The following is a 14667-nucleotide window of genomic DNA, read 5'->3' as shown; positions in this document are numbered from 1 at the left end:
CTTGCTGATCCAGTCAGACCAATAAATACTGGTTATCCTTATTTTTTTTCATACTGTGGTATCCATGTACATACTTTTTCCTGTAAACGTTACATGTTTGCTAAAACAGAGTCTTAATGAATTAAGGAATTTCCATAATTGTACAGGGCAACTGAAAATCACCCTCGACCAGAATAGCTTGTTAACTGAGACAATCCTATTTAGGGATTTGGGGCGAGATCCATTATCACGGATTTGTAGACATATGGTGTGTGGATCAAAATGCAGATTTAATGAATGGGAGTGGAGAAAATATTTTGTTTGAGCAAGAAGCCAGTACAGCTTATGTCACATTTTTTTCCACACATGCACCTAGTCAGTTAACCTGTCCAAATATTGTGTGATTGAGGCAACTTTTAAGTTTAGACACCAAATATGTGTGGGTATGTATATGTGTATATAATATATCCCCCAAAATGTTTAAGACTTGCATTGGGAATTCTGATGTACAAGGCAGATGCAATTACATGTTAATGCAGTTGGCTTGATTTTTACTTTGTTACTGCTTTAGATCTGTTATGCCCTATGACGTACACTGCTTCAGTGGTATGTTATTAGGCTAATGGTGTAATTAGGGGGTGGCTTTACGGAACAGTGCTTGGAGAAGGCTTACGGCAACATAGCTAATTGGCATGTTGGCAGTGTCTGTGCTTTGTCATCCTGCTGTCCCTCCCAGCTGGTGGGAATTGGTATACCACAGGTCGAACCAGAAAGCAACCATATGGGGCCATCTAGTAATGATGTAACAATAGGTGTCAAATCCCAAGCATACGTCATCAAACAAAGTAACATAATGGAATTGCTTAGTGATTTTTAGCAATGCGGGACTGGGTGTACAGAACTCCCCCACCCCCTCCTCTCGACTAGCTGGCCCATTTAATAGACTTCTTGATCCCTCTGCGCCCTAGCCTCCACACTTGTTCATGAATAGGTTTAATGATTAATGTTTGATTTCAATTGTTAGTTTATTTCCCCCCCGCCCCCCCTCTCTCGCGCATGCCGGCCGCCGCTGCTCTGAAGTAATGCAGAGCGGAGCAGAATTCTGCTGGAAAACAATCAGGGTGCCTTAAATACAGGATAGTTTGTCCTTTTATGCTGTGGACTAGTATTCCTAATCCTTACTGGCAGAGGACAACTCCTTAAATTGACTTTTTAGGTCTCGCTGAGACAGCGAAAGCTCTCAGACATTTTGTAAGTGGGTTTTCAAAAGTGCTACCCACATGGTTTTGCTGGCCTAGAGCTTGAGTGCACGATGGCGTGCACGTGCACAACTGCTCCTCTGCTCATTGCATTCCCCCCTCCCTTCTCACCCAGCCCTTTGATGCTCTGCTTGCATCTCCCGAACGCGATCCCTACAGTCTTTCACATGTGTTTGCTGTATCTCGCTTGTCTCTCTCCACCCCCCCCCCCCCCCCCCCCTCTATTTTTCGGTTGTCTGTCTTTCTCTCTGCTTTCCTCAGATTGTGTAACACTCGGTGTATTTTCTGTCATGCCTCTGTTCTGCCTACATCTTTCTGTCTCCTCTGTGCCGCCCATCGAAGAGGGCCCGAGTCATTGATGAGGTCAGTGTATTTACACTCCATTGTATTGGGAGACGGGCACTTAGGCTCCTCCTCCCCCTTACTCCTGGTGTCTGCTGGCCCTAATCCCCTGATAAGAGTGTGTAAAGAATGAAAGCTGAGGAGCTCCCGTCCATTGGAGCCCCTGCGCAAGTCTGGGACACCTCTTACAGACAATCCCCACCTCGGCCTGGCTTGAAGCTCAGACGCCGGACCGCAGGCCCCTGAAGCTGGGACACGCCTCGGGCCATGGAGACCCCCTGCCTGGAAGACTTTGGGCCAATGATGCAGGTCTCCCACCACCAACAGTGCTTCCAGCCCCCTCTAGGAGCCACCAGCTTCTCTGTGGCCCACTGCCTGCCCCAGGGCACTATGAGGGGCTACTGCACCACCACATAACATACTCCAGCAACCACTGCGAGCTGCCATCTTACCAGGACAACTTGAGGGCTGCAGTGACCAACCCGGACTGGTATGGGGGCGGCCAGGAAGGCCACAACCCATCAAGTAAGTACACTTGCGTACTGCATATGTTATTGTTTCCAGCATGTGACGTGTTTGTTCTTTAACAGAAAGATATATTTTATTATTACTCGTAGGCCGCATTTCGGCCTTTGCTTTGCTCTTATACATATCTTTAATTATCTGGCAAACCCTGTGATAGGTTTCATTTCAAGCTGCACTGACTCTCTTATCCATCTGAAATGGGTAAAATTAAGGATATTATATAGAGTTCGTTAGTCTATGATGTACGTACATATATATTTGTCTGATTGGACAATGTAAATAAAAGGCACTATGTGTGCTCAATGTTATCAACATTTGTTAATGGAGATTTCGCTGTTGTACATACAGTTGGTAGTGTATGTGTATATTTATGACGTGATACCCATGTCATTTATTTATGAAACAAAGTCCTTCTCTCAGCATAAGCATATTTTTTTCTGTTTTGGTAACGAGCAAGCTGCCCATACCGCAGCACTGTCAGAGGCTCTCGCACAGTTCTGCTCCGATATGAGCTATTTTCACACTAGTTATTTGCAGCGCTACAAAACCGTAGGACTGCTTAGCAGGCGCTACACCAGGGCACATTCTAATTCGGCACAAAGCATTTTCCCCTAACACAAGTGAAGTCAACATTTGGCCACCCATATCACATTTTCACAACAATATTGGAAGTCTGAGTGGAGAAACTGATGAGATTTTGCTCAGTGTGCGGAAATTGTAATATTTAACCAGGGACTGCATAATATGGTGAAAGGAAGTGTACCAGGAATTATATCCCAAGACTGGAGTAAAAATACCAGATTTGCATCTCAAGTAATTTTACAGACCTGTCTCAATCATTCAAAAGGTAATTACGCAAATTTCTCACACCCTCAATGCTATTATCTCGTCTTAGGTCACTGCACCTAGAAGTGTGATGGCATGAGGAAGAATGAGACATCTATATTGCCACAATTCGCCACTTTGTAGAGCCGAGATTTGTGGTCTAACAGCGCAGGCTTGCAGCAGCGCTCGCTGCCATTTCAGAGAAGCCTGAACCAAGTGTAATGGGTTTCAGTTCAGTGCTTTGTAACACTTGATTACTTTAGAAGCCTGCGCTTCCTCACGCAGAATCCAATGACTGCGTTTCCGCCTCTGTGGACGTGGAACCTGACTGTTGTTGGGGGACACCGGATGGTGGGCCAGATGAATTTGTACACTCAGGTTTTCACCCCTCCTGGGAGTCTGGCAGTGCCTGCTTCCTCTTGACTCTGCCTGTGGTAAGACTATTGCTACTAATTTCATTTCCTCCTTAAATTCCACGAGTTTTGGCCGGGATTTGGTGCCTGCGCCTCTGAAACCACGGCACAGACTGCAGATGTTAAAGCGCTTCATGCGGGCCTGACACTCCCTTGGACCGCAGACCAAGTGGGAGGCAGGCTGTTTACCTGGTGCTTGTTGAGAGCAGGTGCAAGGCCTCGACATGTAGCTCTGCAAAGGGTTGAAGACACTGACATGCTACATGTACATGAACACAATGACAGTTACACACACCCATGCATTAATATACATAAGCACACACAAAGCCATGCACACACAGACACACACAAACAGACACACCCATCAACTCCGCCTCATTTACACGGTTTCAATCACTTTGGGCTCATTCTCACCCGCCTTATTTATACTACTATTTTCTCACTCGCTATTATTTACATAAAGTATAGCACTGCAGCCACAGTATAGCACTGCAGCCACAGCAGCGAACTCTGTAGCACAAGGCACACGGTTCGATTCCTGGCGCAAGCAGCAGGTCATCCTAGCAATGTCTTATTAGAAGCAAAATAGCTTACTCGCCTTTGGGACCTTGTAAGTGTTTAGCCATGCAACACTTGATGTTGTTGCACCAAGGATATTGTGCTGGATAACTAAACACTTAAAGTCCCAAAGGCGAGACCTATTGGCTATGCCAATGCTTGTTCTAATGTATGTTGTGTCTTATGTTTGTACTCCCCACCTGTCACATTTGTAACAAGAAGCATCTTTGTATGAAAATGTTAAACCTCAATTTTCCATCTTGGAACCTGATTTAAATATATATATATATATATATATATACTCTAGAAATTAACACCAGGAAAGTGTTTTTGTAAACTTACTTATAAAAATGAGGGACACTTGACAGGAATGCATGCCCTTACTTTGTTGGCTGTTCTATCTTATAACAACTGGTTTACTGGCTGATTCAATGGCGAACCAGAGTTATAAGAGGTGAGTGAGGTGCAGCCTACCTTGGGGTATGTTACTGGAATTTGATTCCATATGCAGTTATAAAATGACCCGCAGTTAGGGCCACTAGAATTATGCGGCATGGGAGGAGATCAAATTATGTGGCAGGATTGACTAAATTAGGCGTCAAGAAAGGGCAAATAATGCAGCACATGTTTGTGATGGTATCACTTCATTATTTTTTAATGTTTATACATGGTAAGATTCGTAAAAGGTTTCACCAGAATAGCACCAATGTAACACCCAAATACAGTAATAAGCAAGCGAAAGATGGCCATTCAATTTTTGCGATGGGCTTTCTACTGCGCAAGAGCAAGTGTTGCCATAGTTTTCTTTCTTTATTTCGACTTCAAAGAGTCACAAAAGACAGACATATGAAAATAAAACATTGACAATTTCCAATATACAGAAACAATACGTCATCGATGCAATATTAACCATGAAATTAAAAATTGTCAGTATTGCCTGAAAAGATGTCCTCTAGAAGAATCATCTGACATTAAGCAGATCATATACAGCGGAAATAAACTCATTATACCAAAGATCTTCTTCTGATGCTCCACATTGCAGCTAAAAATTTGCTGACAGCAAAAACAGTTAGTGGAGATAAATCCCATTTTAGATAAATCAGATTTTAGTTTTAGTAAATATTGATCCGCTTGAACTATAAATAAAGTTAAACTGAAGATTATGCAGCAGATAAAGAATAATGTGGCAAATCCATAATTATTCGGAAAATGCTGCAGAACCATATAATTCCAGTGGCCCTGCCCACAGGTAATCAGGGAGGAAATCCTCCAGTCTTGGGCTTTTATTGTACAGATCGTTTTTTAGGTCGAGGACGTCCGGTCTGCCGAAAGGCAGAACCGGAAGTTGGAGAAGAGGGGCTTGAACCAGCCCCTCTTCTCCCCTGTTCTCCATTGGCTGGCCTCTTGAATGCTGGCCAGCCATTGGAGAAGAGGTCAGTCATTCAGATTAGGCCCTGTCCTTTTCGGATCGGGGGGCGTGTTTTTTGCAAGAAGTCTCATGGAGGAGACAACAGCAAAACACGCCCCTGAATCCGAAAAGGACGCTGCGTTTCTCCGAGGCATTTCTGCTCTGCCTCGGAGAAAGGCGGTGGTGTCTTTCATGTGTGGGACCTTCACTCTGGAACAAACTCCCTTTGGAGTGAAGGTACATTTCGTCTACCTCCCCCTCCCCTTAGATCCCGAGGAAACTGAAAACATGGGGTTTTAAGCAAGAGTGATGTTACTTCTCAGCTACATCCCATTGGAGGCGCAGAGCGCCTGGACGCTCCTTGGAGTAACAGAGCGCTTTAAGAAATGCCTTTTACATTACAAAAGCAACAACTGTTGTCTGTGCGGTATGGCTCGTGCTGAGACCCAGGCTGGTAGAGTTGGATAAGAAACCGGGGGTTACATTCTTGTGGGCGGGGCAGGCGTTAAACTTCACCACCTTCCTAAAGTTTGAATTTTTTATTGGCTTTTTGTGAAGGTTAAAACGTCATTGCGGTTATGTGAACCCTAAGCACCATGTCAGTGGAAGCCTGGTCTTCGACTGACTCTGCCCCATCCCTTTTGCCTTTCACAGAACATGTACCCATTGCCCTGTTTCCAGCCTCTGCCCCTTTATCACGCACTCTCTGCCTCCAGCCCCTGGGTACCAGCAGCTCCCGGACTCTATACGACCCTGCCTTGCATCTAGATTAACCCTATATACATCCCCATAAACCCTATATGCATACCTCACTTTGAGCGTTCCCTGTCGTGGCGGCCGCTGAGGAACCCCTCCCCAATGTTTAATCTAAAACGAGCATCACTCACCGACGCCACCTCTGAATGAACCAGGCGCTAGGGAGAAGCGCTTCAGCTCAAAGCGTATTGAATGAACCAGGCGCTAGGGAGAAGCGCTTCAGCACAAAGCGCATTGAATGAACCAGGCGCTAGGGAGAAGCGCTTCAGCACAAAGCGCATTGAATGAACCAGGCGCTAGGGAGAAGCGCTTCAGCTCAAAGCGCATTGAATGAACCAGTTATTAATTGTTTGACTTTTGTATTTAGGGCGGGGGAAATGAGGGTGTGTGTGTGTGGAGGGTGATGGGGGTCGCTAGCACCCACTACACTAATCAGAACTTTTAATATCAGGGTTACATTAAAGGCTCTGCTCGTGTATATGGGATATAAAAAACGCTCGTGATTACTTGTCAGCCCTTTGGCGTTTGTTTGGCCGCTAAAATCCGGATTTAATGATCATTTTCTTATTTGAGTGACATTATAAAATATTGGCAGCTCCCAAAAGGGTGAGATTCACGCGTTTTTAATCCCTGTCCCGGCTGGTGAAAATGTCAGTGTTCTGTAACTTTCATGTGTAAATCTTAATTAATGAGGTGGCAGTGGGCGCGGGAGGGGCTTACAGCCCCAGAGTAAGAGGTGGGGGGTGGGAAGGACTGCCCATTGTCCCCTCAAATCCCTCTTACTCGGGCACTGATCTGACTTCAAAGCCTCGGGTGGAGGGGAGCGTGCTTCATGCGTCTTTAAAGAGATTTTGTGAGCCGAGGGTCACACCTGACGTCTGACCGCATCCAAGCAAGTGCCTTCTAATGAGGGTCTACTGGAGGTTAATCTGCCTTCAGGGGTCACTGGCTGTCCCGGTCCTTTCCCCTCTCTTAGGCTGTCTAATATGTGACTCGGAGCAGGGCTTGCACAGCCACCATTCCACGGGATGTGACGCCACAAGTCTCCCTTAACCCTAAGGTCAGGTCAGAGAGGCTTGGCCGCGCGCCATGGAGTGCCCACGCGCTACGGGCTGGGATTATGGCCCCTAACATTTGTTTCTGTTCAGGAAAGAGATGGGCGGCAGGGCCCCCCTACGTTGTCCATCACGTAAAAGACACATTTGGACATTTATAAGCGCTTGACGTATTTCGCCCGAACCCCAGACACTTGTGTATCATCAACCTTACACCATTTCACTCCTATCAGTCGAAATATTCTGAACAAGCATTTACAATGCAATGGCCTCTGCATTGGTAAAGTTAGAGCTATTGGCATTGCTCATGACATTATTTTTGTTTATGTTTTTAAAACATTTAAAGAAACGGCATTGTCATGAGCATGTTGTTGGAGGAGGCTTTTGGGCAGCAAAATATATCCCTTTCCTCCGAATAGATTCCCATCTAGAGAATACACAGATAATCACAAGGATATAGCCCAGCCCGTTATGATAAAATCCATCTTTAGTCTGTTAAGGCCTCACGATCTTCCTAGGTGTGTGCTTCGAACTGGTCTTTTTCCCTACATTTAGTTGTTGTGATTCATCTCCTGCAATTTTCATCAGCAATCATTCGAAATCTAGGACTAAGCCAAATTTGTCTGAAAAGCCTCCTCACATCTCTCTAAATGTGTGTACCCGTGGTAGTGCCTAGCCATTGGAAACAAGCTGCCTAACACTGGTCTCCCCTCTTCTGACATCCAAATGTCATTTGCATTTTTTGTACAACGTACTCTGATCCACCCACTCCGTTCAGCCTCTGTCCCCATCTCCTGTACTCTTTGATTCTTTGCAGTTATCCGTTATTTCCATCATCACTAGGAAAGCATTCTCTTCCTCAGATGTGCATGTGAAATTATCATTTACCATGAATCCTCCAATAATTGTACATGCTAACAAAGCACAGTATCTAGCTACAGAGTCAGCGTATCTATTGCCTTTGGCAACGCATCTTCTGCCTGTTTGATACCCTGGGCATTTTACCACAAATTTCTTTGGGCAGCTGCAACGCACTGAGCAAACCACATGCTGACCGTTTCTGATCGGTGATCCTGTGGAAGTCCAAAACCCTCTGCATCCATATTTCCAGAAATCGTGCACTACACCGATACCATATTGACCGTTTGTAAAAACGGGGACTCTCAATTGAGCAGTTAAACGGCAAGCTCTAGTAAGAGCGATTAACTCTGCAACCTGGGCAGGAATAACAGATTGGAGCCAAGCGGCTTCGTTCACTTTTATGGTGCACACGGCATATGCTGCTTAGTGTGCCTTTAATACTTCGCAAGCATTAACCAACAGGACATAGTCTGGCTCAGTTAAATATTCAGCCTTGATATCAGGCCTTAGTTTAATGGCACTTTGGCAATCAAGATCGAAATCATCATTTCTGTCTTCTGGTTCAGTTATAGGCAATAGGTTAGAGACATTCAATACATTACAACGCATGATTGTAACATTATCTGGCGCAAGCAGACTCTGTTCATATTTGAGGAGTCTACTGTGTGTCAGATACCGTGTTTTCAATCTGGTAAGCAACAGTTTTACCAAATGAGGTTCCATGAGAATCAGTAGTCCTATCACTGTTTTTGCTCTTCCAGAATCACTCAACGTGGCCACTGCCTTCAAGCAGCCGGTGAGTCCGGACGCTACAGGGTCTAAGGTGGTAGAGAAATATGCCACAGGTCTTCGCGCTCCTCCATACATTTGTGTTAACACGGAGCGTGCGCACCCATCTTTCACTGCAAAATAAAGTACATTTGGTATAACCTGGCATTCCTAGAGTTTGGGTGCGACAATTTATCTTTCAGCTCTAGGAAGGCCTTGGTGCATTCATTGTTCCAAGGAATCGCATCCGGCACATCTCGGTGTCGACCTTAGTAGGAGCTGTGCAGTCAAGGAAAAACTTGGTATCCACTGTCTACAGTAACCAACCATTTCCAAAAACATCCTGAGCTCTTAGGGCCCAATTCACAGAACTAACTTGAGACAAAATCCTAAACTTACTACCATTTTGGTATTCACAGAAGGCACTTACTCATTGAGTAAGTGCCCTCTGTGAATACCAAAATGAGTAAATAGTAGTAAGTTTAGGATTTTGTCTTAAGTTTGTTCTGTGAATCGGACCTTTAGTGTTCGTGGTTGATTCATTTGGAAAATGGCTTCCACTATTTCTGGTGACACCTTCCAGACTCCTTTCATAATATGTCCCAGATAATTAACTTCTTTTTTACAATACTGAAGTTTACCTGGAGACACTTTGTGTCTATTCTCTGCCAGATGATTCAGTAATGCAATGGCCTCATTTTTACAAGCTTCTCGTGTGTCTGAAGATGTCCGCAAATCATCCGTATACTGTATTAAAACAGTCATGGCATATGCAGAGACTAGGTTTTTCTTTAGGATCGATTTGAAAATAGGACTCTTTATACCCTTGAGGAACACAACACCACATGATTGTCCCCTGTTGGAACACAAATGAAAACCAACACTGGCGATATTCACTCTGGAGTACTGAGAAGAACGCCTGACATAAATCGATGACCGTAAACCATTCTGCAGTACAGGAATTTTCGTAAAAACAGTAGCAGGATTGGGCACTATGGGACAACTGGGCACCATTGTTTAGTCTCTAATCCTGCACTAGCCTATATTTTCCATTTGGCTTTTGGATACCCATTATAGCTGAATTACATGAACTGCCAATTCATTCTCCGTATGACTTATTGGAGCAGGTTTTAAATTACAGGTTGTATCCCAGCAGTTGTCTCAGCAGACAATGGGTAAGGTGATGTTGGAAAAATTGCATTTGGCTTTATCTGGAGTCTGACTGGTTCTACACCCTTCATGCGTCTGATACCTTTGCTGTGAAATCCCAAACTTCAGTAATTACAGTAGCTCTGATCTTCTGGCAATTCAGCAACCGTCGTTAAGTTGAACATTCCTGTCTCTGCTTTTTCCTTAATTTAAAATTGACATCATCATGTGTCTGAAATGCAACACCATCTGGTGTACAGCAAACTGTGCAATTTAATTTGCATACAAAGCTCTTCCTAACTAGTTTAATGGACTTGAATCTCAAACTACTAATTGTTTTTCCTCAAATGTCCCTATTTTTACTGGATCTTCTGAAATGGGATTTGACATTGGTCTATTTGTAACCCCAACTACTTGGATTGTTTTCCCCGGGGAGGCAAGTCTGGCACTTCCACAGTTCTAACTGTGGAGCGGGTAGCCCCAGTGTCAATCAAGAGTCTATCGTGACCATAGACGTTGGCATCTACATATGAGCCACTTTGGTCTACCGCTAGGACTGTGCCACATAATCCTCCTACTCGCTCCGGCACAGTCATTGCGAATTATCTGAATTTTCCTCCTCCTCTTAGAAAACTGTCCTAAAACATCTTGATTTGAATTTTGAAATTGTGTAGATTGCATTTTGACTTTGATTTAGATTTAATTTTGGCAATTGATTGATGTTCATTCTGGGGTTCCCCACGTGACGCGATAACAATGGGTATCCATTAATTTTGATGTTGCATTTGTCGTATGTCCATTCTCTGACCTGTCATTCCCTGCAATATTTTCTGGATTAAATCGACTTTCTAGTTTCCAATGCCCTGTCCTATTACAGATGTGACAGGCAGTAACTTTCATGTCAGGAACATCTGTCCCCGATCCCATACCTGAGGGAACAGCCTACATCTTCCGTGGGGCATGCATATTCCATTCTAACTTCTTGAAAACACAACTTGGGGAGCAACTACTCCATGCATCGTGCCCTGATCTCCAACCAACGACTGATTTTGAAACCCTTTCTGACCAACAAACTTTTCTTTATTTTCCTGTTTCATGTCCAGTTCATCGCTACAATACTTCGCATAACGCAACATTTTATCAAGTGATTTTGTCTGCTAGCAGATAAGACTGCGTAATATGCGAGCTAATCTCTGGCTTCAATCCCAAAATGAATTGTGACACAAATTCCCATGTCCTTCTTTATCGGATACTCCCTTCCACTGTGCTGGTTCAAAACCTGCAATATCCGGAATACTCATGAACCATTTCCTTTGGTTCCTGAGTTGTGCTTTTAATTTTCAGCCAATCAATGTCTTTAGGGAACATTTTCCCTTCAGAAAATGTATTACTTCATATTTTTCCATCACTAGTGGTGACTGAGCATCCATTCCCTTTTGTCTTTGATATTCAGCCTTCACCCGCTGTACGAATATTTTGAATTCTGACCACAAATCTGCTGGAACCACCATGCCAATGAATGTTTCTAGGTCTTTCCACAACACCGTCTTAAAATGACATTTCCACCTGGTCACTGCACTGGCTTGTCTCAACTTCAGAAAATGGTTTGTAAATGCAGCAAATTACCTCTATTCCATGAAACATGTACATAGGCACCTCCAACTACTTCTCTCAATGTAGATTCTGTCACTTCACACACATTTTATTGCCCCTGTGCTTCCTCCTTTTTCCTTTTCATATAACTGGGCCCATCTGAGTTCTAGCTTTTCCACATCTTTCCATCTGTGAATGCACTTAACCAGTTCCATAATGTGTACTCTCATTCCAGCGACTCTCAGAATTTTGTCTGGTTCTCTTACTCAACCTTGTAATTTCGATGTACGTTCACATTGTTGGTAAGATCTGCATCGTATCTTTGTTACTCCTTTAGTCAAATGATTGTGCGCGATGGCTGCTCTTAGAGTAATTTCCTTACACAGGTAAATAAGTTCAGGTCGCTCATATCAATCCAAATGATTAAAGTCTAAGCATCCTCTACTCAATTCCACTAGATCAATTTTTAACTTAGAAATGTCTAGAGGTTTACCTTTTTGATTCCTGCATTTTTTTGGGAGGTTCCGTAACCACTGCTCTTCGTCAATTCCTCTATCCAAGCTGGTAGTCCTCCATTTTTAGGATTCACACTAGAACCTAGAAGAGGCGTAAAGACCAAGGTTTCGCCTCCATCTAACAAGGGTTGTACATTTTGTTGTGATCTCCACAGTACTAACTGTGTATACTGTGCTGTCTGCATCTCAACAGCTGAAGTTGTCTTGACCTCTGAACGTTTCTCAGTTTGGGGTGGTGCAGTAGGTACCAGTCGCGGCATAACCAGATCAGTGTTAATTGGGACCACAGTTATAGTTGCCTTGGTAAAGGTGGAGCAATTTATAAAACCTGTGTAGGTTGTTCACTAGTGTGGGTCTGGAAGTACTGGAGCGGTAGCCAGTCTGACTAACTCTTATCTCTCTTTGATCAGTATGTTACGGGAGGTGGTCGGGAGGACCATCTCTTCTAATTCATCTCCTGAATCCGTGTCTGAATCCTTTCCTTCATGCTCCACCACATCGTTCTTTTTCTTAATTCCTGAAGTAAGAATTGGGTACAAGTTGGTTCCCTCAATTTCTTTCCTCCGCTGTTCTTAGTCCCATTTAGCATTTGCACAATTTTCATTGCTCATCCTGCTCTTCCCGATTTTTCTCCCTTTCCTATTCGTGCAACCTTTTCCCAGATCTCTAAAGCTTCATATTGCATGAGTCAAGGTGGTGGCATCATCTCATACAATTTCCCCTTATATGATCTAGAATCCTGGTGTTTAAAAGTTCCATATCTAGGGAAACATAATGCACCCTCGGCCTCTGAGTCTCCACCATTGTTTTAGCCATAAACCTGAATTTTATCCATGCTTGTAGTCCTGATGTAAGCAGGAGTACCCTCAGGAGGCAATTCCTCACCTTTCCGAACAGGAATAGTAACATCTACCCTCACTAATTTCTTGAATTTTTTAACACTTCATTTTAACAACCCAATTTATTGAATCGGTTTGCGAAACCAAATTTGATTTTGTTGTGTACTTCTCAGATTTTTAATTGCCAATCCGATAACCGCTTAAAAGTTTCAGCAACCCCCCCTTATGAAATCAGCGCTCAAATCGACAAAATCCAATAAGCAGTGTGGCACAGAACACCAACCAACCAATGCCTGCGTGAAACACACCAACCAATCCCAGCGCAAACACTTTTGATTCTGCAATCACTCAAATTCCACCATCTCAAGTGACTTCTCTACCATCAAATCCACACCAATTAATGCATCTTACCCTAGTTCTCAAAGGTTCCACCAGCATTAGCAAAGTTAATAAATCACCAACGCTTGTTCCTATAGTTACTGATGGAAGTGATGGTACCTTACGCTCCACATCAAGAATTTTTAGGTGGATAGCCTATGATAAGAGGTTGAGTTTCAAAAACCTTATTTCATTTAAAAGGTTCGCATCTCCTATCTTTATTCAGTTAGTAAATTTACAGAAATATAAAAATATTTTGATAATCTGCATTTGAAAACGTGTCCCATAAAGAAACCAATAAACTAACTACCTAATCTAAATAGAACCCATAAAGAGTTATTTGGAAAAGAGATTAACTGCTCAGAGTAGTTATGGAAACTGAGCCAATTTCCCTACAGCTGCAATACCATATGTCAGCAACCCTCCATAAAGATGAGTTTCAGATCAGTAAACCATCCAGCAGCGGGACTGCCAGAATAAGGCTTAGGATGGAAAGGGAATGACATGGGGATTGCCTAATAACTAGCTAGGAACACTTTATAGATTCATACTATTGTAACAATTTTGAAGGCGTCTTCACATAATGTCCAATAAGAATCGTCCATTTGGTGGTGGTGTCGTCGGTCGTATGATGCTCCATCTTTCGATTCCCACAGTCTGCACTCAGCATCACATTGGATACAGTCTTCCTGTGGCATTTGTTACCGGAGGGGAAGTTCTCATGAGAACCCTCTTAACTAAGCTAATTGGATTCATTATGAGCTCGATGTGTAGACCAAGCTAGTCTGTAAAACATAGGCAACTATCCATGTTATTCGAGAGCACCATCTAAATCTCAATTTATCATATATTGTTTTAAAAAGCTCATTGTAATCTTGGGAATGATCCCACATGGGGGTGTGGAGCTGAAAGAACATGAGGTTAGTCAGCACATTTCTAAACATATCACTAATTCTAAGCAGTTGCGCAAAAACGTTTATTATGAAGCTGTGAGCAAGAGTCGAGTGAGGCTGGAGGCCTTAGTATACACATTAAGGAATGGTTGTTTGGTGAAAACATTTTAGTAATTTCTTGTGAGCCTTAATTTTACATATGATTACTAATGCTATATAATATATAAATATTTTGTTTACTTAAGGTTTCACACGTTATGCATTTACATTTTGCCGGTGAGTTATTTACTAGTATAAACGTTTCTGCAGCATTTAACACATTCTTAAGTGCATTCTAACAAAGTGGACAAGTTGGTTTTCAATGTTTGCACTATTTCTCTCTCTGGCACAATGTGGTCCTGGACAAATGGTAGGAAGCTGCTATGACTGAGAAATCTTACAAGATCATCTTGACAATAATGGTCTCTTGGCTGGTCCGTTTCTTGAGACTTATTGAAACCACACTTTCTGGAAGCGATGGGGGAAAAGAGACCAGGCCACAAATTCATTAA

The sequence above is a fragment of the Triturus cristatus genome, chromosome 3_1 (genome assembly GCF_964204655.1).
Source record: "Triturus cristatus chromosome 3_1, aTriCri1.1, whole genome shotgun sequence".
NCBI classification, from domain to species: domain Eukaryota; kingdom Metazoa; phylum Chordata; class Amphibia; order Caudata; family Salamandridae; genus Triturus; species Triturus cristatus.
The sequence above is the reverse complement of the archived record's forward strand: the minus strand, read 5'-3'. Positions refer to the sequence as shown.